General features: G+C 40.2%; 1 pseudogene; it reads right to left on the bottom strand.

Moving 5' to 3' along the window:
- Positions 1–383: 383 nt before the first annotated feature.
- Positions 384–3,019, bottom strand: LOC138168679 (eukaryotic translation initiation factor 3 subunit C pseudogene; annotated as a pseudogene).
- Between the last annotated feature and the right edge of the window lie 19,913 nt (positions 3,020–22,932).

Below are 22,932 nucleotides of genomic sequence, written 5' to 3' on the forward strand. Positions count from 1 at the left end.
CTAGTCATTTAACCCCAATTGCCTTACCTTCCCCCTCCCAAAAGCAAAAAAAAAAAAAAATAAGTTTGCTAAACTTATACATAAGGGGAATTCTGTGACTATGGTTTACCTAGATTTTAACAGAGTGGTTAATAATGTATTTTATATTCTTATGGAAAAGAAGGAAACCTATGGATTAGATAATCATATAATTAGTTTCATCACTGGTTCAATTAGTAAATTAGTAAAAGTTATTAATGACTTACTGTCATTTTGGTCAGAAGTATTTAATGGAATGCTCCAGGAATCAGTGGTTGGCTCTGTGTTGTTGCTGTTTTTTTTTTTTTCATGTCTACCTAATTTAGACTTTTAATTACTCTGGATGAATGCATGCCCTGGGGAAGTCAGTAGGAGGTCTGTGATTACTGCTGGCAGTAGCCTATCCAATGCAGGTAGCCTCCTCATTTCCTTAATAGCCATCTTTCTGGTCTCTAAAATAACTTTTATAGGTACCCTGCTTATGGCTGAAGATGCCCTCATTGTTTTCCATCAAGCTACATACGCAGTTTTTCTGCCAGCTTCAGGGCAAGGTTCTGCTTAACTGTGGTACATCGCCATTGTCTGTGGTGGCTGGTCTGGAGAGGCCATAAGTTATTCACTGATGATTTTGTCGTAAATTTTGCTGATTATAAAGTGAACAGTGGGCAGATCCAGCTGGAACATATCAGACAATATCTCTATGTTAATAGAGTCTTAGACACTGCTGCAGGTGAAAAGATAAGTATACAATGACTCTTCCTACATATTTCTAACTAGTATGGTATGGACTTGGTTGATCTCAGGGAACAAATTGCCAATTTTCCCATTCATCTGCTTATTAATAATAAATGTTTGTCAAGTCTTCTGGCCACCCATCTTCATAACTTAAGCAGCTACTACTATATGTTTCTTCATTGACTTAGAATAGATTGAGTAAGGGCTGCCACTCTCCCATTTGCAGTTGACAGTGCGATTGTGTTTGCTGATCATGGGACTGCAGGCATCATTTTCATGGGCTGCCATATGTGGGATCTCCAGAAGCCTGTCAGATACCAAATAGACACATTTAAGCAGCTTCAGGTTGACATGCAAGTAGAAGGGCACTCAGCACCAATATTCCAACTCCTCTTGCTTCTGCAGGTTTCTCAACAGTAGACCCCTGCTCTAGGAGCTCCTTAGTATGGTCACTGCACTGAATGTCTGGGAGCACAATGTGTTCATCCCTGGTTAAGTTCTGGCAGAAGGCACAGATATCCAACTGTACTATGCTACAGTTATAAAGTATCCTAATGGGAGGGTCTGCGTGCTGAATGTTGTCCTGGAGGTGAGTCCTGAGCATGAGGTCCCAAGCCTGGTACCAGTAGTGTGAATGTCATGGTGGGAGATAGGGCAGAGCTCAGTCTGTCCCATGTTTGTTTTATATGTGTTTGCACAACCTTGCTGCCTGCATAGCTGAATCTGCCCCCTCATTTTCAACTCTGACTTCAAGGATCCTTCAGGTAGAGCAGGCTGCCACTGATGAGCCTTAGAGTCAGACTTGTAGTAGGCAGGGAGCACACGATGAAGGTAGAGAGGTCAGATCTCCCTGGTTGTTCCTTTATCCTGCAGATAGTTCTGAACACGCTCAATGGGGGCACAGACATGGTCCCCACCTTTGAGATGCTCCACATTTTCTTTGGAACAAGGAGCTGATCTTGGAAAAAGATACTGGAAAAAGATCCTTTCCACCGGAAATGGGATACAGTCACGAACGCAAAGAGGTTGCTCAAAGTTAGAGAGTTCTCATTGTCTTCCAGGAGATGTTCTCCAGCAAAGATGTTAGGGTTCTCAGACAAGATGTACACCAGTTCATTGATGCAGTGTGAGCACTCCTGCCATGTCTCTGGTTTTGTGGATGTGTCTGGGGTGGGGCTGTAGTCATAGAGGGAAGCAGTCATGTTGAATCTGCTCTTAACCAATCTGATTCCTCCATCCCCTTAGATTATTTTCTTCTGTGATCTGAACCAGCAGTTGCAACAGCTCAATTTGGCCTACATGATCAGTTTCTTTCTTGCCATAAACTTGCAGCATCTCTTTCATTTTCTTGACTACACTTGCATGGAAAATCTTTATTCCATTGGCAAATATTTTAGGCTTCTCCTTGACCTATGGTGCCCCTCCTCGAAACTTCTCTCACTTCCTGCCTTCATTACTCTCCTCCTCCTCCTCCTTTTTAATTGTGCTTTGTGTTCTCACTTCTCTTTAGCCTTTTTGTCTGGGGTGCTCCCTTTTTGAAGGGAATTCAATTCAAAGCCAGTAATGTATATTGTCCATCCTCCTTCTTTGAGCCAGAGTCTGAGGAAGTAGTTTCTGAACCCGGTCTTCATCATTGTGTAAATCCTGAGTCCTCATCTTCATCTTCCCTGTGAGGAGCTTGAAACCCTCCTGGATGTGCCCCAGATTTCTTTTTCTGGAAATTTGTGGCACTGAGACCATCCTCATCTGAAAGGAAGAACCTTATAAGGTCTCCTGATTTTCCTCTGCATCCTCAACAGCAGACTGCTCAGGCTTCTGCTTATGGTTGGTGATCTGGGCTTCGTAATCCCCATTATATTTATGAATGTTCTGACACAAGGTACTTGGAGCCTTTGCAAATTCTTGATCACCTTCTTTCCCTCCCATCGCACCCCAGATAGTACACTAGATTAGCCATGATGTGTATGTAGAATGGGGGCACCCTATTTGTCCACAATGCTTTTCGATTTTCCAGATACCTTACCAGGAACTCAAATTCCTCAAGACCTTTAGTGACATCTCAAATTTTCATGACATTACATATGGTCCAGATAAAATTGGTCAGGTCTTCCAACCTCTCGTCCTTTGTATTTCAGCATTCTTCTCATCTTCACTCAGCAGAAATGACTATTTGCTATAGTAACCCCCCTTGGGTTTGGGTGCTAGTTGCTCCCTGAACAGGAAGGACTCAAGACTTGTCTGAACCAGTGATAAAAAACTGTGACATAGTTCAGGTATTCAGGAACCAGCAACAGGTCAAGTGAGATGTGGACACGGTCCAGCTCAAGAGACTGAGCCTCAGTGTTCTTTTAGCATTTTTATCAATGATATGAATAAGTGCATAAATGGCTTACATATGAAATCTGCAGATGGTACAAAGTTGACAGAGATAGCTAACTCAATGACAGAATTAAGATTCCAAAAGTTTTCCAGGGGCAAGATCATTGGTCTAAATCAAATAGAATGGAATTTAAGGGATAAGGGTTGCACTTATGATTTTGCTCTTACATAGAACTTCCCTGGTGAGAAAACTCCTTTTGCCAAGGCAAATTTGTACCTTGTGATCTTAGAATGTAATCTATAGTACTAGGAGGTTGAGTGATTTGCCCAGAGTCACAGCCAGTTTGAGGCAGATGCAGAATCTGAAACAAAGTGGCCCTGGCTCCAAGGCTGGTTCTTTATTTACTAGGCCATCCTGTCTCTCAAGATGAAATTCAGTAGAAATAAATGTAACATCTTACTCCTGAGTCCAAAAAAAATCAACTTCACGAGAACATGAGGGGAAATATGGCTACAGAGTGTTTTGCCTGAAAAAGATCTGGGGATTTTCATCTATTTTTTTTTTTAGCTCAGTATGAGTCGAGCATATTGTGGCAACTGATAATGCGATCTCATTCTGCATATTATGAGAAGCATAGATTCCAAGAATAAGGAGGTGATAGGTTCAGTGCCCTCTGCTCTGGTGAAAGCACATTTGGGGAATTATGTTCAGTTCTTGGCATCCTTTTAAGGAGGTCATGGATAAACTGGCAATCAATGAGAGAATGGCATGTGCTATGAAGATCAGTTTAAAGAACTGGGGAACTTTAGCCTGGAGAAGAAAAGACTTGTGGGGGACATGATAGCTATCTTTAAGTATTTGGAGGGATGTGCCATGGAAGCTGGGTTGTATTTATTCTGCTTGGCCCCAGGCAACAGAACGAGGTGCCATGGGTGGAGGTTGTATGAAGCCAATCTAGCCTTCATGGTAGGAAAAGCTTAACAACAAATGAGGGCTCTATTACAGTGGAATGGATGGCCCCCAGAAGCTATGACTTTCCCGGGCTTCAATCAAAAGCAGAATGACCACTTGTAAAACTCCTCTATTAGAGAAGGAATTATTTTTTTCAGTCATGACTGTACTAGACAGTCACTGAGGACCTTTTGTTCTACCTCTGAAATTCTGTGCTTCCCTAATGGAGAAATAAAGAAAATAAACATGAAAAACGCTACAGAATACAAAAAGGTTCAGACTCCCTCCTCCTACCCCCTTCAGCCCTACATCACTTAAGGTTTTAATTTTGTTTTGAAATTACACCAGATAAAGTCTTGAGTTGAAAGTTATATTGCCAGAAAATTTTAAAATAAAAGTTTTCCAACAGACAGTGTTTAGGGGGTGAAAAACTGTGATTCTGTAAAGTTATGGGGAAACAGATTTCATATTGGCTATAGGGAGAAAAAAAAACCTTTTCTAATAATAAGAAATGTCTCAGAAATGGCACAGACTTCATAAGTGACTCAGTTGTCTTTGAGAGTAGTTGGATAATAATCTCTCAGAGACAGTGCAGGAGGTTCACGGATTGGAATTGATATCTAAGGACCTTTTCAAGCCTCAGAGTCTGGGAGATAACCACATGCTCAGCTTGTGACACCATAGCAGCTAGCCAACTTCTTATGCTCCAAGACTCCACTTTTCATTCCATTGATTTATTTTTCATTGCCTCAGATAAGGCTTGCATAACTAGTGTTCTATCTGCCAAAACTAACCAAAGCCCTCAGGGTATTTCTCACCTTCCTTGGGAAACAAAACTCTTGGCAGGTTAATTATAACCTCAAGGATCAATAGTCCTATCTAACATATTGCCACCTTTTACTCCATTTCTCTGACACTGACTAGTCAGAGCACAGAAGAGGTTTTTCTTCCTAACTCCTTGAAGACAAGGGGTAGGATTAAGGTGCTTGTCATATGGAGAAGACTGCTGTATTTGCAGAAGCCTGTAGAAGTTGACTTGTGATTTCCAGAAGTTGACTCTTACTCCATTTGTTCAATATGACCCCAGACAGAAGCTAAGAAGTCTTCATTATGTTCCTTGGGAAACAGCTGCATATAAGTTATAGAACATCAAGGGTCACTAAAGCTCAGAGGAGTAAAGTGACTTAACCAAGGTCATATAGCTAGCTAGTAAGTAGCAAAAGCTATACTAGAATGCAAATGTCCTGGCCTCTCCATCCAGGGCACTTTCCAGACTTTCCAGTATGATTCAGTAGTGAATCATAGTTCTCCATCGAGAAGATTCAGCTGATTGTTTTAGCCTGTGCTGCTTTCTAAGAGAGATATTGATAAATGGAAATTCTAGGCTGCGTGCTGTGGTCAGAAAAGTGCACTGGGTATCAGAAGACAAGGGCTCTAGAACTACCTCTATGACTAAGTGATCTAGGTTCAGTAAATAGGAGGTTTCCTACAAAGCAGCCCATTCCATTTTTTAATAGCTATCATCATTAAGATCTTTATTCTGAGCTTAAAATCTTACTTTTTGAAGCTTCTGCCCATTAATCTTGATTCTATCCTTTGGGGATGCATAATATAAATCCAATCCTTCTTCCATATGAGAGCTACTTAACTACTTGGGGAGAGAGTTATCATGTCCATCTTCCATTCTCTTTTCTTCAGGCTAAAAATATCCAATCACTTTCATGTTCTTTATGGTTTCTAAGAGACTTTGTTATTCTGGACTCCCCTCTCCCCCCCCACCCCGCCTCCATTCACCAATTCCAGACATGTTTTAGCTTACCAGTGATCACCTTGAATAGCCCTGATTTTAGGAGCTATCAGTCAAGTCCTATTCTTGGGGTAAATAAAATTCCTTAACAAATTTAAACTAGTGCCTTCTCTAAAATTATCTTTTATCCACTTTTTTCTAGCTTCTATCTCCCCCTCCTTTCCTTTCTTCCTCTCTTTTGTTCTGTTTTCCCCCTCCCCTTCTGTTTTCCCTCCTCTCCCCCCCTCTTTTTCTCTCATCTATGTCTCTATAATACATATTCATACACACACACACACACACACACATATATATATATATATTCATATACGTTTTCTCTTTTTGTTTTGTTTTTTGAAGGGGGGAAGACAGGGCAATTGGGTGACTTGCCCAAGGTCACACGGCTAGTAAGTATTAAGTGTCTGAGGCCGGATTTGAACTCAGGTCCTCCTGACTCCAGTGCCTGTGCTCTATTCACTACACCACCTAGCCATCCTGAATATACATGTTTTCTCCTGTATATTAGAATGTAAGCTCCTTGAGGGTAAGGGTTATTTTCATTTTTTCTTTGCATCTATTACATCTAGAGACAGATAGTTGGTGGAGTGAGTGGAGTGTTATCCTTGGAGTCAAGAAGACTTGAGTTCAAATCCTGACTTAGACACTTATTACCATAACTGGTGCCCCTGGACAGGTAAACCTAACCTTCCAGAGCCTGTTTTATTACCTGTAAAATGGGGATAATCATTTTGCTTGTTTCCCAGGATTGCTGTGAAGATCAAATGACAAGATTGATGTTAACTGCTTTGTAAACATCAAAGTGCTCTATAGATGTTAGCTATTACTTCTGTTATTATTCTTTAGCACAGTGCTAGGCACAACCATCAATCAATAAACTTTTATTAAGCATCTGCTATGTTCCAGACACTGTGATCAGCACAGTGTTTACAATACATACTAAGTATTTAAGAAATATTTGTTGGTTCATCAATTGAAGGTAGTATGTCTCGTGCGAAAAAGACTTGGGAACTTTAGTGGACAGCAAACTCAGTCTGAATCAATGGAAGCTCATAAGACCAATCTGATCATAGGGTGCATTGACAGAAGTGGGTGTCCCAGAAGAGGGACATTCTACTTCTCCCGTACTTTGCCTTGGTTTTTAGCATGGTGTGGTACTATGTTCATTGCTGAATACCGGTGGAAGTAGCTGAAGATGTATAGCCTTCATGAGAGAAGACCTAGGAGGGTACATGATAACTGCCTCCACACATAGCTATCCTGTGAATAAAGGATTAGATTTATATGATTATAAAATCCTAGAATTATAGAATTTAGAAATGCAAGGGACCCTTAAGAAAACTCTAGTCTAATCCATCATTTTATACTTGAGGAAAAGGAAGCTTTGAGAGCTTCAGTGACTTACTTAGAAGGTTAGAAGAATACCTAGGAAATAATCAGGGATTCAAATCAAAGTCTTAGACTCCAAATCCCATAGACTTTTTTTTCTATAGATTTGTATAAAATGTTCCCAAAAGGTCAGAACTTGGGACAATGATAGAATCAAATCTAAGGAAATTTGATATAAAGAAAAACTTTTAGCCAAAAGGTCCAAAATAGAATGGCTATTAAATGGGGTTTTGAGCTCCCTGTTTAAGAAGTCTATAAATGATACCTGGATCTCCACTTGTTGGGAATACCATAAAGGAGATTAAGGCTTAACTACAAGTTGAAGTAGCCAACCTCTTAGATCTGAGGTTCTATTATTCTATCTCTGAAATCTTGAGGACCAATTGTACCTCCTTAAATGGAGGTGTCTCAATGGTCAAGTTGAAGTATCCAACTGAGAAGAAATTCACCATCAGTGAGCTGGATGAGGGAGATCCAATATTGGGGTGTCAGTAGCCAATAATGGAAGCTTCTAGGGCTGGAAAGAAATCTCTCTACTTGGAAGAAGCATTTGAGTATTTCAGGTCACTTTCTATATGAACAGAGTCTAAGAACTGACTGCCTTCTATCAGATAAAATGCTTTTAAGAGCATATACGAAAATGTCAGCCTTCCCATGGGCACATAGATCAATAATAGGCAGATATGCTCCAAGGGACAGTGTTCTGAAGCTTTGCTTCTTTCCCCTCTGAAAACTTCTTGTACCCTGTTAAAGTTCTCTGACTGAAAAGTGGCTTCTGACACCCTCTAAATCACTAACCCTAAACAACATTGTCAGGTGCTTATAGTTAAGGAAACATATGTTGAGCACAACAGATCCATTTAATGTGGATGTCAATGTACCATCAAACCTATCTTTTTCAGGGTTTACTTGTAAAGGAAAAACAACAAATGTAGAATAAATATGACAAAGCAGTGCCAGGAATTAGAGATGTACAAATGAATCTTACTAAAAGAGATCTGAATGACTCAAAGGCTGAATAATGCTCTAGTTTCCTCCAGGACCATATGGTGTGACCACCCTCTTTTTAGAGAGATGCATATGGTTGGACATCCTTTCCATTCAGTTCTCTCCAAGAATGGTCTCTTACTCCTAGTATTCCCTCTGCAAAGGGCAGGTTTTACTCAAATTCTAGACTCTTCGGCTTACTCCATTGGCATATTTTCTACATTTCTCACAAACCTTAGACAGTCGAGTGGTCGCCACCAACATTGTTGAATTCAGTCCTCTGCTCACAAAATTCTGTATTTTACAGCAATACAAGCTCATAGGGATGGCTGTTTTATACAATGTTTTTATTTTTTTGTTGTTTTGTTTTGTTTGTTTTTTCTCTTTTGGAGGACAATTGGGGTTAAGTAACTTGCCCAAGGTTACACGGCTAGTTTTTTTTGTGTGGGTGTTAAGTGTCTGAGGCCAGAACTGAACTCGGGTCCTCCTGACTCCAGGGCCAGCACTTTTACTCACTGCACCACCTAGCTGCCCAGAATGTTTTTATTTTTAAGATGGGCAGCTAGATGGTGCAGTGGTTAGAGTACTGCACCGGGAGTTAGTGAGACTCCTCTTCATTAGTTCAAATCTGGCCGGAGAGCAGATCACTAGTTGTGTGATCCTGGGCAAGTCACTTAATGCTGTTTGCCTCAGTTTCCTCATGTGTAAGATGAACTGGAGAAGGGAATGGCAAACTGCTCTAGTATCTTTGCCAAGAAAACCCCAAATGGGATCACAAAGAGTCTAGCACAACAACAACATATTTTTAAGTGGAGTAGATAAGTGTTGTTGTTTTTTTTTTATCAGTGTGAGATGCTCTCCTCATGGAAGTTCCCTTGCACATGATACCCCCATCTCCCTGGGCTGAGTATCTTCACTGGCTGTCCCTTGTCCCTGGGACGTCTCCCTCTTCATGCCTGCTTTCCAGCAACCTTGACTCTCTCAACTAAAATCCCACCTTCTCCAGGGTTTTCCAAGTTCTCCTTAATCTTAGTGCCTTCGCTCTGAGATCATCTCCAAGTTACCCTGTATAGATCCTGTTTACACACAGCAGTTTGCATATTTCCTCCTCCCCTAAACTGGGGGCTCCTTGAAGGACTGTCTTTTGCCTTCCTTTGTATCCCCAACATTTTACAGTGTCTGGCACATAGTAGGGCTTTAATAAATGCTAGTTGGCTGACTTCCACTAATGCAGATCGACAACTTGTCCATAGCTTATAATCTTTAGTGAATTGCTGGGCAGGGGAGTGGGGAGGTGGGGTCACACTGGCAAAATTACTTGTCCAGGGTCATATAGTTTCTAAGTGACAGAGGAAAGATTTACATTGACATCTTTCTGACTCCAAGACAGGTCATTTATCCATTATGCCACATGCCTATATGCCTATATATATATATGTACATATATATTATGCATATGTATGTGTATTATATACACTGTGTATGTATGTATGTCACACACAGAGAAGTAGCTAGGTGGCTCTATGGATAGACTACTAGGTTTGGAGTCAGGAAAACCCGAGTTCAAATCCTACCCCAGATACTTATTAGCTGTGCGACTCTGAACAAGTCACTTAACCTCTGTTTACCTTGATCCCCTAGAAAAGGAAATGATGTTACTCCAGTACCTTTGCCAAAAACCAAAAACCAAACCAAACCAAACCATGGACAGCATTTGTGTGCTGTGGTCCACAAGGTCATGAAAAGTTGGATGCTACTCAACAGATATTCATATGTAAAAGTATATGATTATAACTCCCATGGTTTATTCTTCACAATAATATAATTTCACATGTATAGAAATAGAATTGTAAGAGTAAAGATAATCCATTCCTTCATATTCATTTAGACACCTCCAAAACATTATAAGTTATCTCATTTCTTCAGTTTCAAATAAACTCAGCAGGATATCCTAAAATCATTGGGAATTTGCCCAGATTGGAATGTGTGTGAGTGTGTGTGTGTGTGGGGGGGGGGGGTGGATGGGAGCTGCTAAGTTCAACAGTGGAAGCCAGCTGCAGATTCTACCTCCTCCTGTGGGATTCTCCCAACCCAGCAGAACCTTCCCAGAGCTCACACAGTGCCTGACAATTCCTTTTTCAGAAGTGAATTGACAGATTTTATTAGAAATGTGACCTGGTTGAAATGATCTTTACTAAGAAAAAAAAGTTTTCAAGAAAGTTAGCCATAAAGTAGGAAGGCCAGTGGGATGTTGCAAAGACAGAAATATAGAATGCTGGTTCAAGCCACTTAAACATCAAAAACATTATGGGCTTCATAGTAAAGCTTATGGCTGTATTGGCCGTTCCTATAGATGGATTCTGACGAAGTCTTGCACTTGGGTTGCATTTGGAGGAGTTGCTATTTTAGACAAAAGCAGAACCAGGTTTGGGAATACAGTAAAGAATACGAAATCGAAATCACAAGGTTGTGGGTATAAATTGTGTTATGTTACTAAGCCTGAAATATAATGGAACCATTGAAGGCGGCAAAGCACAAAGTGAAACCCTGGGGAACCTATTAATAAAGTGTAACTTGGCCAGAGGAAATGGGATTCTGCTTACTAAAAAGAGTATTATGGATGTGTTTAGTATAAAATACAAATATCATATAGCAAGTCAGCTTAGGAAGCCCAGCTGGATTTCTCTTGACCGTATAAGATTAGAAAGATATCTAGGGTTTTAACTGTTGGGAACCCCCTCCTTCTAGACACCCTCTCCTACCTCAAATTTCTTGGGTTCTCATCCTTCTCCACATGTTCACAACAGAGAGAAGCTACAATTCAATTGATTTCATTAAACATTTATTAAGGGCCTACTGTGTATCAGTTACTGTGCTAAGTGTTGGGTATACAAATAAAACAAAAAGACAGTGTTTGCCCTCAAGGAGCTTACTATCTAATGGGAGAAGACTAGAGTAAGCTGAAAAGGGAATGGGGAAAGAGGTGGAGACCAGAGGACATCTTCTTTTGTGGAAATGAGGACCAAAATAACTATAGATGGAGAGTGGTGGGAGCTGTGTGTTCTACCCTCTCTGAAGGAATGCTTTGAGTAGAATTCAGTGCCCTGCCCTCCAATTAGAGGGTTGTGTGTTTCATGTCAGTCTGGAGGAAGAGAATAGGATGCTGGTGCTGGTGCCACCTCTCAGCAATAAAAGGGCCATAATTTCACAACTTCACGATAGATTTGAGGCAGCCAAATGATGCCTCCCCCAGCCCTCCATGGATGTCTGGAAGAGCAGGTCCTCTCTCACTACTGGAAGAAGAGAGAGATTGAATTTCCCTATGGGAGTCCTTTGTATGCATGCTCAGTTCCAGTTTAGTAGCCAATCAAAGAGGTCATTTCTTCACCAACATGGAAAGGAAACTCATAGAATACTTAACATGTGTTCTGAAGTCCTTGAGGGCAGATGCATCAGGTCTACCATACTACTACACATGCTCATTAAGGACCATGCTGTCATTGACCAGTCCCCTGTTACATATAAATGTTTTTTTTGTTTATTTGCTTATTTTTACTTTTTGCACCTCTATCACTTAACTCATCCCATTCTTCCCTGGAAGTCCAGTTTTGTAACAAGTAAATATAATCAGGAATACTAAATACACACAGCCCCTTACACACATCTGAAGCCATTTATCTTATTCCATACCTCTATGAAGATGCTGCCAGATTTGTTATCTGATTCAAAAAACTCAGGATGATCTCTGTATTGATCAGATTTCTAAAGTCTTTAAAAGTTGTTTTCCTTTACATTTTCTCTTTATCTGTCCTTTTTTTGGGGGGGGTAATTTCATTAACTCCTATGGTTTTAACTATTACCTTTCTATATCTGACTTTGGAGTCTATATGTTTAGCCCTGACCTCCTTTAAAAAAAATGAAGACGTACCACTAGCTGTCCCAAGGACATTTCTGCCCCATCTGTCTTCCCAGCACCTCAAGGCCTTGCTGTCTTTTCTCTAAAACCATGACCCCTTCTGAATTCAGCATTTCTTCCAATAGAACTACTAATCCCTTAGTCTCCTGTGTCCAAAATGTTGGCTTTATTTTTTACTTCCCTCTACTCCACTTTCATATCCACTTGGTGCTCAGGTCTATTCTATTCTTCTGCAATATCTTTCTGTCCCTTCTACTCTATTCTTTTAGAATAAGGATTTAGTACCACCTACCTGCTGTTATAATAGCTTCCTGGCAGATATACTTCTCCTCTCTCTTCTATTCTAATTCATCCTTTATACTATTCTGAAAATAATCTCTCTTACACATTGATACTGGGCTCCAAAATCTTTAATATCTACTCCTTCCTACATAAAGTTCAAACTACTTTACATAGCATTCAAAGTCTTCTACAATTTGATACCATCATGCTTCTCCAGCATACACTAGTCAAATTAGATGCTTCCCATCCCCTAAAAATGCCCTGTGTTTTGTATTAAATTTTTTTAGAGAGTAGTGAACTATAGGCCACTGAACTTGATTTCAATGCCTGGTAAAATTCTAAGAAGTATTATTAAAGGTATGCTTAACAAATATCTAGAAAAGGAAGTGGTGCACACACAGGGCCATCGTGGCTTCATCAAGAATAGGTCAGAACAGACTCATTACCATTCCATTTTTGTATTTGTATTTCCCCATAATGCCTTGCACATAGTAGTCACAACAATGGGTTTATTGACCCGACTGAAGGCACAGAATTACAAGTATTCCCCAATTTACAGAAACATTGGTTGCTATTGGAAAACTCCACCTGTACATAAGCAAATTGTATGAAATTTGGAACAGAGTTTCTCGTAGAGTCATTGTTATAGATGGCAACTGTGTGCCCCGTTGTTCAGCCACTTCAGTCATGTTCGACTCTTCATGAACCCATTTGGGGTTTTCTTGGTAGGGATACTGGAGTGGTTTGCCATTTCCTTCTCCAGCTCATTTTATACATGAGGAACTGAAGTAAACAGGCTTAAGTGACTTGTCCAGGGTCACACAACTATTAAGTGTCTGAAAGCAGATTTGAACTCAGGAAAGCACTCTTATCCACTACTCCACCTAGCTGCTCCATGTGCTTATGCCAGCCATCAAAAATCTTTCTAATCCAAAATAAAGATATTGTATATTTGCATTAACAAATAGTAAAAGAATAATACTGGGATGTTCTCTGACGACCAGTCAGACTCTGGTCCTCCATTACTTATAATCTCCAACTCCTTCCTACAGCTAGAAACCCTTCCTCCAGTCTAACTGATTCCACAATTTTTAAGCTAAGTCTATGCATTGGTCGAGTCTTCCATTACCCTTAGTGCTCCTTCCATGAACATCTGGGAAAAATTAAATGGTTGAAAGTTAACCTGAAGGACGTTGGCCTCCGGTTCTCATTCTAGTGAAGGGACAAAGAGCAGAGTGGGGTACATTCCCTCCACCTGGGATATTAGCTCTCACTGTCTCTGCCTGTTGGAATTCTGAGATTAGAACCTAATGAAAAGGTTACCTTCTTTCTGAAGTTTTTCTCAAGCCTCTTCTGAGCCTGCATTGTGTTTTGCGTCTTGTGTATAGTTCTTTCTCTGTCTCTGTGTCTCATTGTCTGTCTCTGTCTCTCTGTCTCTCCCCCTCTCTCCTGTTTTAGAGCTCACATATGTATTTTCCTTCACCTTTCCCCTTCTCCCCCCACACTAGGACTACAAATGGCACAAGGAGCAAGAATAATTTCTTATGCATCATTGTTGGTCTCCCTGTCCCCCCTCCCCTGCTACCCCCAACCCCAATATAGGGCCTTACATATAGGGTGAGTATACATCAGTATCCATATTTATTGAATGAATGAGATGCATGAAGTCATCCTGTTCTTGAAGTACTTCAGAATCTCAGGGCCTAATCCAATTTGTATCTGAATGACTATCCATCCCACAGTGTCTCAGCTAAATTCTACAGGTCCTTTTTTTTGCTAATCGATTAGCACTCATGAACACAGCCTGAGCTTATTCTGAACTTGAGTACTCTTCATGTAATTTTATAAAACCATGTTCTAATATATCTAACTTCTCTCATATGCCCTTGCATCTAGAATATAGAGATATGAATATGTGTATATATATGTATACATATATATATATATACAAAACACATATATAGATGGATATAGCTATAGATAGATATAGAAATGTGCAAACCTAAATTGATTTTTAAGATTTTCTAAATCCCTTAGTCTTTCTAGGGGACAATATATATCTTCTTCCCTACCAAGAAATGGCTGTTTTAACCCTTTCAATGCTGAATTAAAATTTATCACCACAATACATATTGTCATTAAGTACCTTCAACATTAATTACATAAAGAAACAGTTATGGTCTCTTGTGGATTTTTATTTAAAAATGTATACATACTGTTAAGTTGGGTATCAATATCCTGGGGGAATTGCTGTATAATGTAGGGAAAGGAATCTCTAAGTAAGAAAAAAAGATTAGGAAAATCAGAACCCCCAACTAAAATACAAACCTCAAATTTTTTCCTTTGTTAAAATTTAGAAGATTAAAAAAAAACAAACATGGTTAATTATGTACCAAATGATATTTAGCATATAATACAAAACTTTCAGAAAGTCTTTCCATGGAGTAAAGCTACCAGGAGGGACTGATGTGAATATATTCCTGAGACCCATCGCTCACAGTGCGGTAGGATCTAAACTGGTCTTATTCATCATAGGTAGTTTTTAGACTTAAAGTATATTACAGCTTAAATGTAACATAGATACCATCTACTCTAAGCCCTTCACTTTACAGATACAGAAACTGAGGCTCAGAGAAAGTATGGTACTTAACCCAAGGTCACCTAGCTATAATTAGTGACAGAGTTAGGCCCTTAACCCTAGTCTGCTGACGTCTAAACCAATGTTCTTTCCACTACATCAGGACTCCTTTCTGGGAAATTCTTCCTCACACAGGAGGAGAAACTGGCCCACTTTCCCATGGTTTAAGGAAAATGCTGAATATTGCGTCTCTCTCTCTCTAGCCTGTGCATAAATTCCTGGGGTTTGGCCTTAGGAAGACTGTTAAAGGTTGTTGTTCTTGTGGGTGAAGGGGAAGAAGGGGGATGATATTATTTGTTTGTTCTTTAAACTAAATGTTATCAGCTAAACTGGGCTCAGCTTAGTATTATCTGTTTTTCATCAATGTCAAAGTCAAGGTGAATTGTTGCTATTTATGTGGTGGAATATTAAACATATCTCCAGCCAACCCCAGAAATCCAGGCTTTGCTGAATGTGTGTGTGTGTTGGAGCTCTAAGGAGAACCATTACTGTTCTAGGGGATGGATGAGCTTAGCAGATGAAAGAGTTTGGGTTTATAAATTTTTGCTATAATGTATTGTCAGAACCTCAAACTGTAATCTTCTAACTCAGGAAAGTCAAAAATGGTCCAAAGTTGACAGCTAAGATTGGTTCTAGGCAAGATTGGAGAGCTGGCAAAATTTATTGTTGGTATTCCTAGCCTCTGTTTTCCTTCCCTTTTGCTGGTGCCCCTTAACCCTTCAGGCACTCAAGAAGAAGAATGTGTTTCAGAGGATTTTATATGAAATATTAGTAGAATCAGTATCAATAATGGAGGAACTAAGTACAGGAGTTACACACAGTTTCCTCTTCCTCTTTTCTTCCATATCAAAATTACTCTCTAAAAAGAGTTAATAAACTTATTTCCACTGAAGTATAAAATGACTAATTAGAATTAAAGTGTAACCTTCCCCAAAGGCATTGAATTGTAGAAATGATTAAGTCAAAAGAATGACTTCCTAATTGTAGAATTTTAGATATCAGTGAGTCCAGTTGGGGGAAGTGTTCGTGCATGGTAAGGGGGGTTCTATGTGTCACAAAGTCACACTACAAAAAGCAGGCAGGCACAGAGACTGTCTGCCCAGTCAGCCCTGATGACAGCTTACTTTTAATGACTCTAGTCACTACAGAATGAGGCCTCTTCATTCCTTTCAAAGGCTTGAGGTGTCAAAGATGGTGTAAATTTCCATTTCCTGAAAACCAATCCAAAAAAAGACCAATCAGCTTCTCCGTCATCTTTTCCCTATTTTTCTCACCACTCACCCAGAGACCTTGGAGGCAATCGCAGAGATCATAGTGCGTAATTATTAAATGAGGAGGGATGCAGAGAATGACTTAAAACTTAATTAGATTTCAGTCACACGGTGTCTCGGTTTCTGGGTATCTTATTCTATGGAGGATTTTTAGCTGACAAGGAATTAAAATCCCTCTGAGTTTCTTCTGGGCTTGTTAAAACCATAATCTCTTTCCCTCCTGTCATTTACATCCTATGCTGTAATGAAAGCTTGTGGTTCATGTACTTCTCTTTTTGGGCTAAGAAGCCATGTCAGAGAGGGAACGCTTCTCCAGGCTCCCTAGCCAAGTCAATCTTGGGCTCATAGTTGTACCACTTACTGTGTGTGACCTTGGGCAATTCACCTAATGTCTCAGAACCTCATCTTTATTTTAAGAATGAGACAGTTGTACCTGGTGACCTCTGAGGTACCATCAGACTCCAAATCTAACCTCCAGTGACTTATGGGATGGTACATAACTCAGGGAATTAGGAGTGTCAGAAAGCCCAAAGAAGAATAGCCAGGGGCCTGGGAGGAGTACTGATTGCAATGTAACATCAAAAGGCAGAATGTGAGACAGGGGGAACCAAGGTGGTACTTAGGGTATATATGGTATGCAGCTCTCTGAGATAAAGTATACTTTTCAAGCAAAGCCTTTTTATCCCAGCAACACAAAAATCTATGAGTTGAAAGGGACCTCAGAAATCCTTGGCAGCCATAAATACCTGAATAATAATGCCCTCTAGGGCATACCCCACAAGTGGTCATTCAGCCTCTGGTAAAGGGATCATTGGCCATCCTGTCTGTCCTCCTGATCTGTATCTTGCCTCTTGACCCAGATGACTCCAGAGAAGAAAATGAGACTTGTGACCTCTTGCACAGCCCTCCCTCACTTAAATCCAATTCACTTGCAAGTCATGGCATCATCTTCCTGATGTCATGGTCCTCTTCAAGAATGAAGGACGAACAATGGCAATAGCATCATAGCAAGACCATTCTGCTCTGGTGGTCCTTCATCTCTTTGCCATGAGGAAGAGCATTAGGATCACGGATCCATGATGTCATGGATTGAGAGGTGGAAGGGATTCCTTAGCCCAGTCCTCATCATTGTAACATATGAGGAAACTGAGGCCCAGAAAACTCAGGTGATTTGTCCAAGGTCAAACAAGTAGTAAGTGGCAGAGTAAGAATTGAACCCATGTCTTGTGGTTCTAGAGAGAGTTTTCTTTCTACCAAACCATGCTGCTTGAAGCAAGGGGAAATCTACCTCTTCTCCTCTAAGCCTTGGGTAAAGATTCAAATATATCCTTTGATGGAAGCTTCAACAGACTGACTGAGTACCCTCCTAATACACTCCACTGAATCTAGGGGTCCCTTGAATTGGCAGGATGCCTGTGAAAATAAAATCATGTAAATCAAACCTCACCTCTCAAGGAAGCTTAGAGTCCTCCAACTTCTTATTTCACCTACTCTTTGTGAGGTAGATGAGAAATGGTATGGCCTTCTGGGAAGGGCAGTGCCCTAGTAGTCAGAAGATTTGTGTTAGAATTATCCCAGACATAGGTGACTAGGGCCTTACCTTAGAGAGCTGAGCATAGCTAATATAGGGGAATGATACCTCAAACCGATGCCTCTGTACCCACCTCCACCAGGGATGCACTGTTAGCATGGTCACACACCCCCGCCTTGATCTCCAAGGGGCTGGAGGATTGGACATCACCTCTCCTGATAGAACTGCACTTGACTAGGGACCACTCTTCCCTCACCTCCCTCCAATCCAAGCTCAACTGAATTTGCCATAGGTGCCAGAGTTTCTAGTAGTCTGTCTGACCTGGGTTCTAGTTTTCTCTCTGCTACTTAGCTTTGTGGCCTTGGGAAAGTCAGTTCACTAATAGCTGTCTCATTTTCCTTCGTGGGGGAGAAGGGTCAGATTAGATGGTGACTAAAGTTGATCCTGGCTCTGATGATGATCTGTGATTATGACTTGCATTTTATAAGTCTAGGAAGAGTAGTTTATGACCTGCCTGAGTTCCCATGATTATTTGGTGGCAGAGCTGGGAATAGAGCCCATTCTCTTGTCTGGTTATTTTAAAACTTTCATTGCATTTCTATAATTTTTTTCTCCTGGGTATCCAAAGCACATTATAATTCTTCCAGTTTATAAGCTTTCCCTTGAAGCATCCAAACCAAAGATTCCAAACTCTTCCAAATGAGACGCAAAGATGTTTATCTCCCTCAGATCACACAACTGAAGGAAGGGGTTGTTAGAAGACAGTGCTGGTAATAGAGCAAGTGGTTGGTGGAAGAAGGCAGGCTGGCCATGACTGGTTAGGCTCTCTACCAGAGAAGACTTCAACACCCCAATCAGAGAGTTGGAGATATCTGGACTAGACCCAGAAGAGTCAGTCAATCAATAAACATTTATTAAATGCCTACTATGTGCTAGGCTCTGTGCTAAATGCTTTGGACACAAAGAAAGGCAGAAGGCAGCCCCTGCTCTTAAGGAGCTCACAGCCTAATGGGAGAGACTCCCTGCAAACAACTTTGTACAAACAAGATGCATACAGGATAAATGGGAAATGATCAACAGAAGTAAGGCTCTAGGATTAAGGGGTATGAGTACAGGTTTCCTATAGAAGATATGCCTTCAGCTGGAACTTGAAGAAAACCAGGGAAGCCAGAAGTCAGAGATGAAAAGAGAGAACATTTCATTCATGAGGGATAGTCTGAAAAAATGCCTAGTCAAGAGATGGAGTGTCTTGTTTGTTCTATCCAGTATATCCCAGGTGGGGGTGGGCACAGAGTATCCCAGAGCATCCCCATGAAGGGGGAAGGGATAATGTATAAGAAGTCCAAAAATGTGTGAGTGTGTGTGTGTGTGTGTGTGTGTGTGTGGAGAGGGGTTGGATTATGAAGGAGGGCTTTGAAAGCCAGAGGATTCTTTTTATATTTTATCCTGGAGATAATAAGGGATGACATGTGAGATCTATGCTTCAGGAAGATCACTTTGACAGTTGAGTGGAAGATAGATGGGGTAACAGGTAAAGAAGAGAAGGGAGGTAGGGAGACCAACCAAGAATCTATTTTAATAGCCCAGGCATAATGTGATGAGGGCCTGAACCATGGTGGTAGCGGTGTCAGAGGGAAAAGGGGGGCATGTGCAGAAGATGTTATGAAGGTACAGTCAATAGACCTTAGAAACATATTGGATATGGGAACTGAGAGAGAGAGTGAAGAGTAAAGGTTAGGTTCTAACACCTAGGTTACAAGCCTGGGTAATAGGGAGGATGGTGGTACCTTTAACAATGATTGGGAAATTAGGAAGAGGGGAGAGTTTAAGGAGGAGAGATAATGAGTTCAACTTTGTAAAGATATCGAGTTTAAAATGTCTTTGGAACTTCCAACTCAAGATTTCCAATGGAGGAGATGGATTTGGAGGTCAGCAGAGAGGTGAAAGGGGGGGAAGGTGTCTATGGCAGATAATCATAAAGTTACAGGGATGGAAGAACCTCAAAAATGAAATCTAGCTCTTGAATTCTGGCAAAATGACACTCCATCCCGGGCAGACAGCCATGTATCTTTTCCCTAATTTTCTCTGGGGAGATAGTTTCAAAGTGCTATAGACCTGCATACTTTCTTCTGGTCTATTCATTTAATGTCACTTAGCATGAGAAATTCCAAGGAGTGACCAGAATCTCTGAGGTAACAAGTCGTCATGGCCATAGAACTCTGATGATCTGCTCAGCATAAAAGCTGTAGCTAAGCTGAATAGAAAAAAACTGAATTCTTGTATTTTGTAACTTGAGATTTCTTCAAATCCATAATAGCCTCCTGAAATTTGTAGGGTGCTAGAAAAATGTTATTTTTTTAGACTCTTTGTTTCTTGGACAACCTAGTATATATAAACATCTAGATTTAAAACTGTAGCAAGGGCTTTATTCACCAGGGCAAAATAATTGAAGGGTGAATTGAGGGAGAGATTGGATTTGGGGGTAATATTTAGGACATACAGAGGACATACTGATGGATGTTGGAATAGAAATTTGAGAGCAGTGCAAAGGATAATCCAGTTATGATTATAGCCATGGAAGGAAGATGGGTGGCCTATTCCCCAGAACATTCAGTCCTTATCCTTCTGAGGGCAAAGGAGCAAGGTAGACTCTGGGATAAGGGAACATTAGAGAGGGAAGCCTGGGGTACTGGCTAATAGGGCAGCCCAAGGTGAGGAGCAATTGTGGTAACAGGAGAGAGGAAGTATGTTCCCTGGATATCAGCACCTCAACATGAAGCCTCCTTTGCTTTGGATATTTTAGCTATGGCTATTATAGGCTAAGCATTTTTTTTTCCTTAGAAAGAATATTTCACAGAGTTCCAAGGTTAAAAAATGAAAGATTCATTGCTTTTTTCCCTATATGATAATAACTTGGCTTTATTCTCTAGTCTACATTGTCTATAATATAGGATTTTCCTTATTAGAGTATAACATCTTTAAATGATCCTGTATTTTATCATCTTCTCAGACATTGCATCTATATCTAGGATAAGGAAAGAGTTACTATATAGTTGCTCCTTCTTAAAAAAAACACTACATATTACATAGCTATGTTTATGGTGGCAAAGAATTAGAAATTGAGGGGAAGTTCTTCAATTGGGCAATGGCTGAATAAGTAGTGGTTTATGATTGTGATGGAATATAATGCTACTATATGAAATGACGAGCAGAATTATTTCAGAAAAGCCTGGCAAGTCTTATATGAACTGATGCAAAATGAAGTAAGCAGAACCAGGAGAACACTGTCCACAGTAACAGCAACATTTTAAGGATAATCAACTGTGAAAGACTTAGCTACTCTGATCAAGACAATGATCCGACACAATTCCAAAAAAATTCATGACGAAAAAATGCTATCCACTGCCAGAAAGAGAACTGGTGAATTCCAAATGCATATCAAAGCGTACTTTTTGTTACTCTTATATTTTTTATTGTGTTTTTTTTTGTCTGTGTAGGTTTTTTTCTTGCAACATGGCTAATCTGGAAATATGTTTTTCATGAATTTACATATATAATCAAGATCAAATTGCTTGCCATCTCAATGATGTGGGAAGAGCAGGAGAAAGGGAGAAAATTTGGAACTCAAAATTTAAAACAAAGATTGTTAATTTTTTATGTGTAATTAGGAAATATTTAATGAAATAAAAATTAACAAATAAATACTAGAATTACCTCCTAGAGTTGTTGTGAGGTAAAATGAGAAAGTATTTGTAAAACACTTTGCAAACCTTAAAACCCTCTATGAATGCAAATTATGCCACCTACTCAACTGTGCAGTGACTTATAATTTTGTCTCTCCCTTTCTCTTTTCTAAATCTGTCATCTAGAAATCAGAATACTCAACCAGCTTTCTCAAAGGAGACTTTAAGTCTGTTTGGAACCACGAATAGGGGAGATCTATTTGGTATAGAAACCCCTTGAACAAAGCCAGTAGCTTTTATTCTGAGAGTCTTGGCTTGAGATGATCCCATCCCTCTTCCATCACATGGAGAGAATGTTAGCAGATGGATGGACCCTCCGCCACCACAACTTGGCTGCAAAGGCCAAAGAATGATTTACAAGCCTATGCAAACTTTCAAGGAGGACTTCCAACACAGAGGCCTGCCAGATAGGGAGCAGTTGCTAGAAGGCATATAATATTTCTGATTGAAAAAGAAGCATCTAAAATGTGCACAACCGTGTGTGTGCTCATGTGTGCGCTCATGCGTGCACACACACACACAGAATGCAGGTGAGCTCATAAAGATCAAGAACAAAATCAACTCTTGCATCAACAAGTTTCTCCATATTTTCCTGCAGGGTGGAGCTACTCATTCATACCTGTCAACATATATATTATCCACAATTATCTGGATTTACATTCCTTTGGCCTGGGAGATAGAGCCAAGATACAAAAAGCCACTACAGGGAAGTTACTGATCTCACACTTTGAAATAAAAGTCTCCCCCATGGATGGAATGACTGGTGAACTGATAAACCCTTCCCTATAATGCAAAGATGCCGCCTCTTTTGAGATAGAAAACTCCTCAAGGTCAATCTTGCAAATGCTTGGTCAGCTTGGCTTTCACAAGGCGAGAACCATTTCTCACCATGTATGGGCTACAGTGGTTGAAAATAAAAGATTTTAATTAAAATTTATGGTTCAGCTTGCCCAGGAGCAGTCAGCATGATGGAAAAAGCTGACACCAGCAAGGTGTCTATTGCTGTAAGAAACTAGAAACTCTTTTCCTTGTAGCTCAGATAGTAGGACTTTCCTATGAGTCTGGAATATGGAATTTCTCAGACTTTGAAATCTGGAAGAATGGATAATGCTATTAATAGCTAGCTGCCTGTGTTATATAATATAGCTGAACTAGTGCTGGGTCCTGAGTTCAAATACTTGAAAACAACGATCATATCCTGGCAATTCTCCACCTCTAATCCATCTCCTCTGCCTTCTTTATGAATTCAAGTCCCTTTACCATCTTGGTTGGCCTCGACACACTTCAGTTTATGAATAGTCTCTTTTTTTTTTTTTTGGAGGGGGGAAGGCAGGGCAATTGGGGTTA

The sequence above is a fragment of the Petaurus breviceps genome, unplaced genomic scaffold (genome assembly GCF_028583685.1).
Source record: "Petaurus breviceps papuanus isolate PSGF00001 unplaced genomic scaffold, PetGlider_PUasm1.0 37, whole genome shotgun sequence".
In the NCBI taxonomy this organism is placed as follows: Eukaryota; Metazoa; Chordata; class Mammalia; order Diprotodontia; family Petauridae; genus Petaurus; species Petaurus breviceps.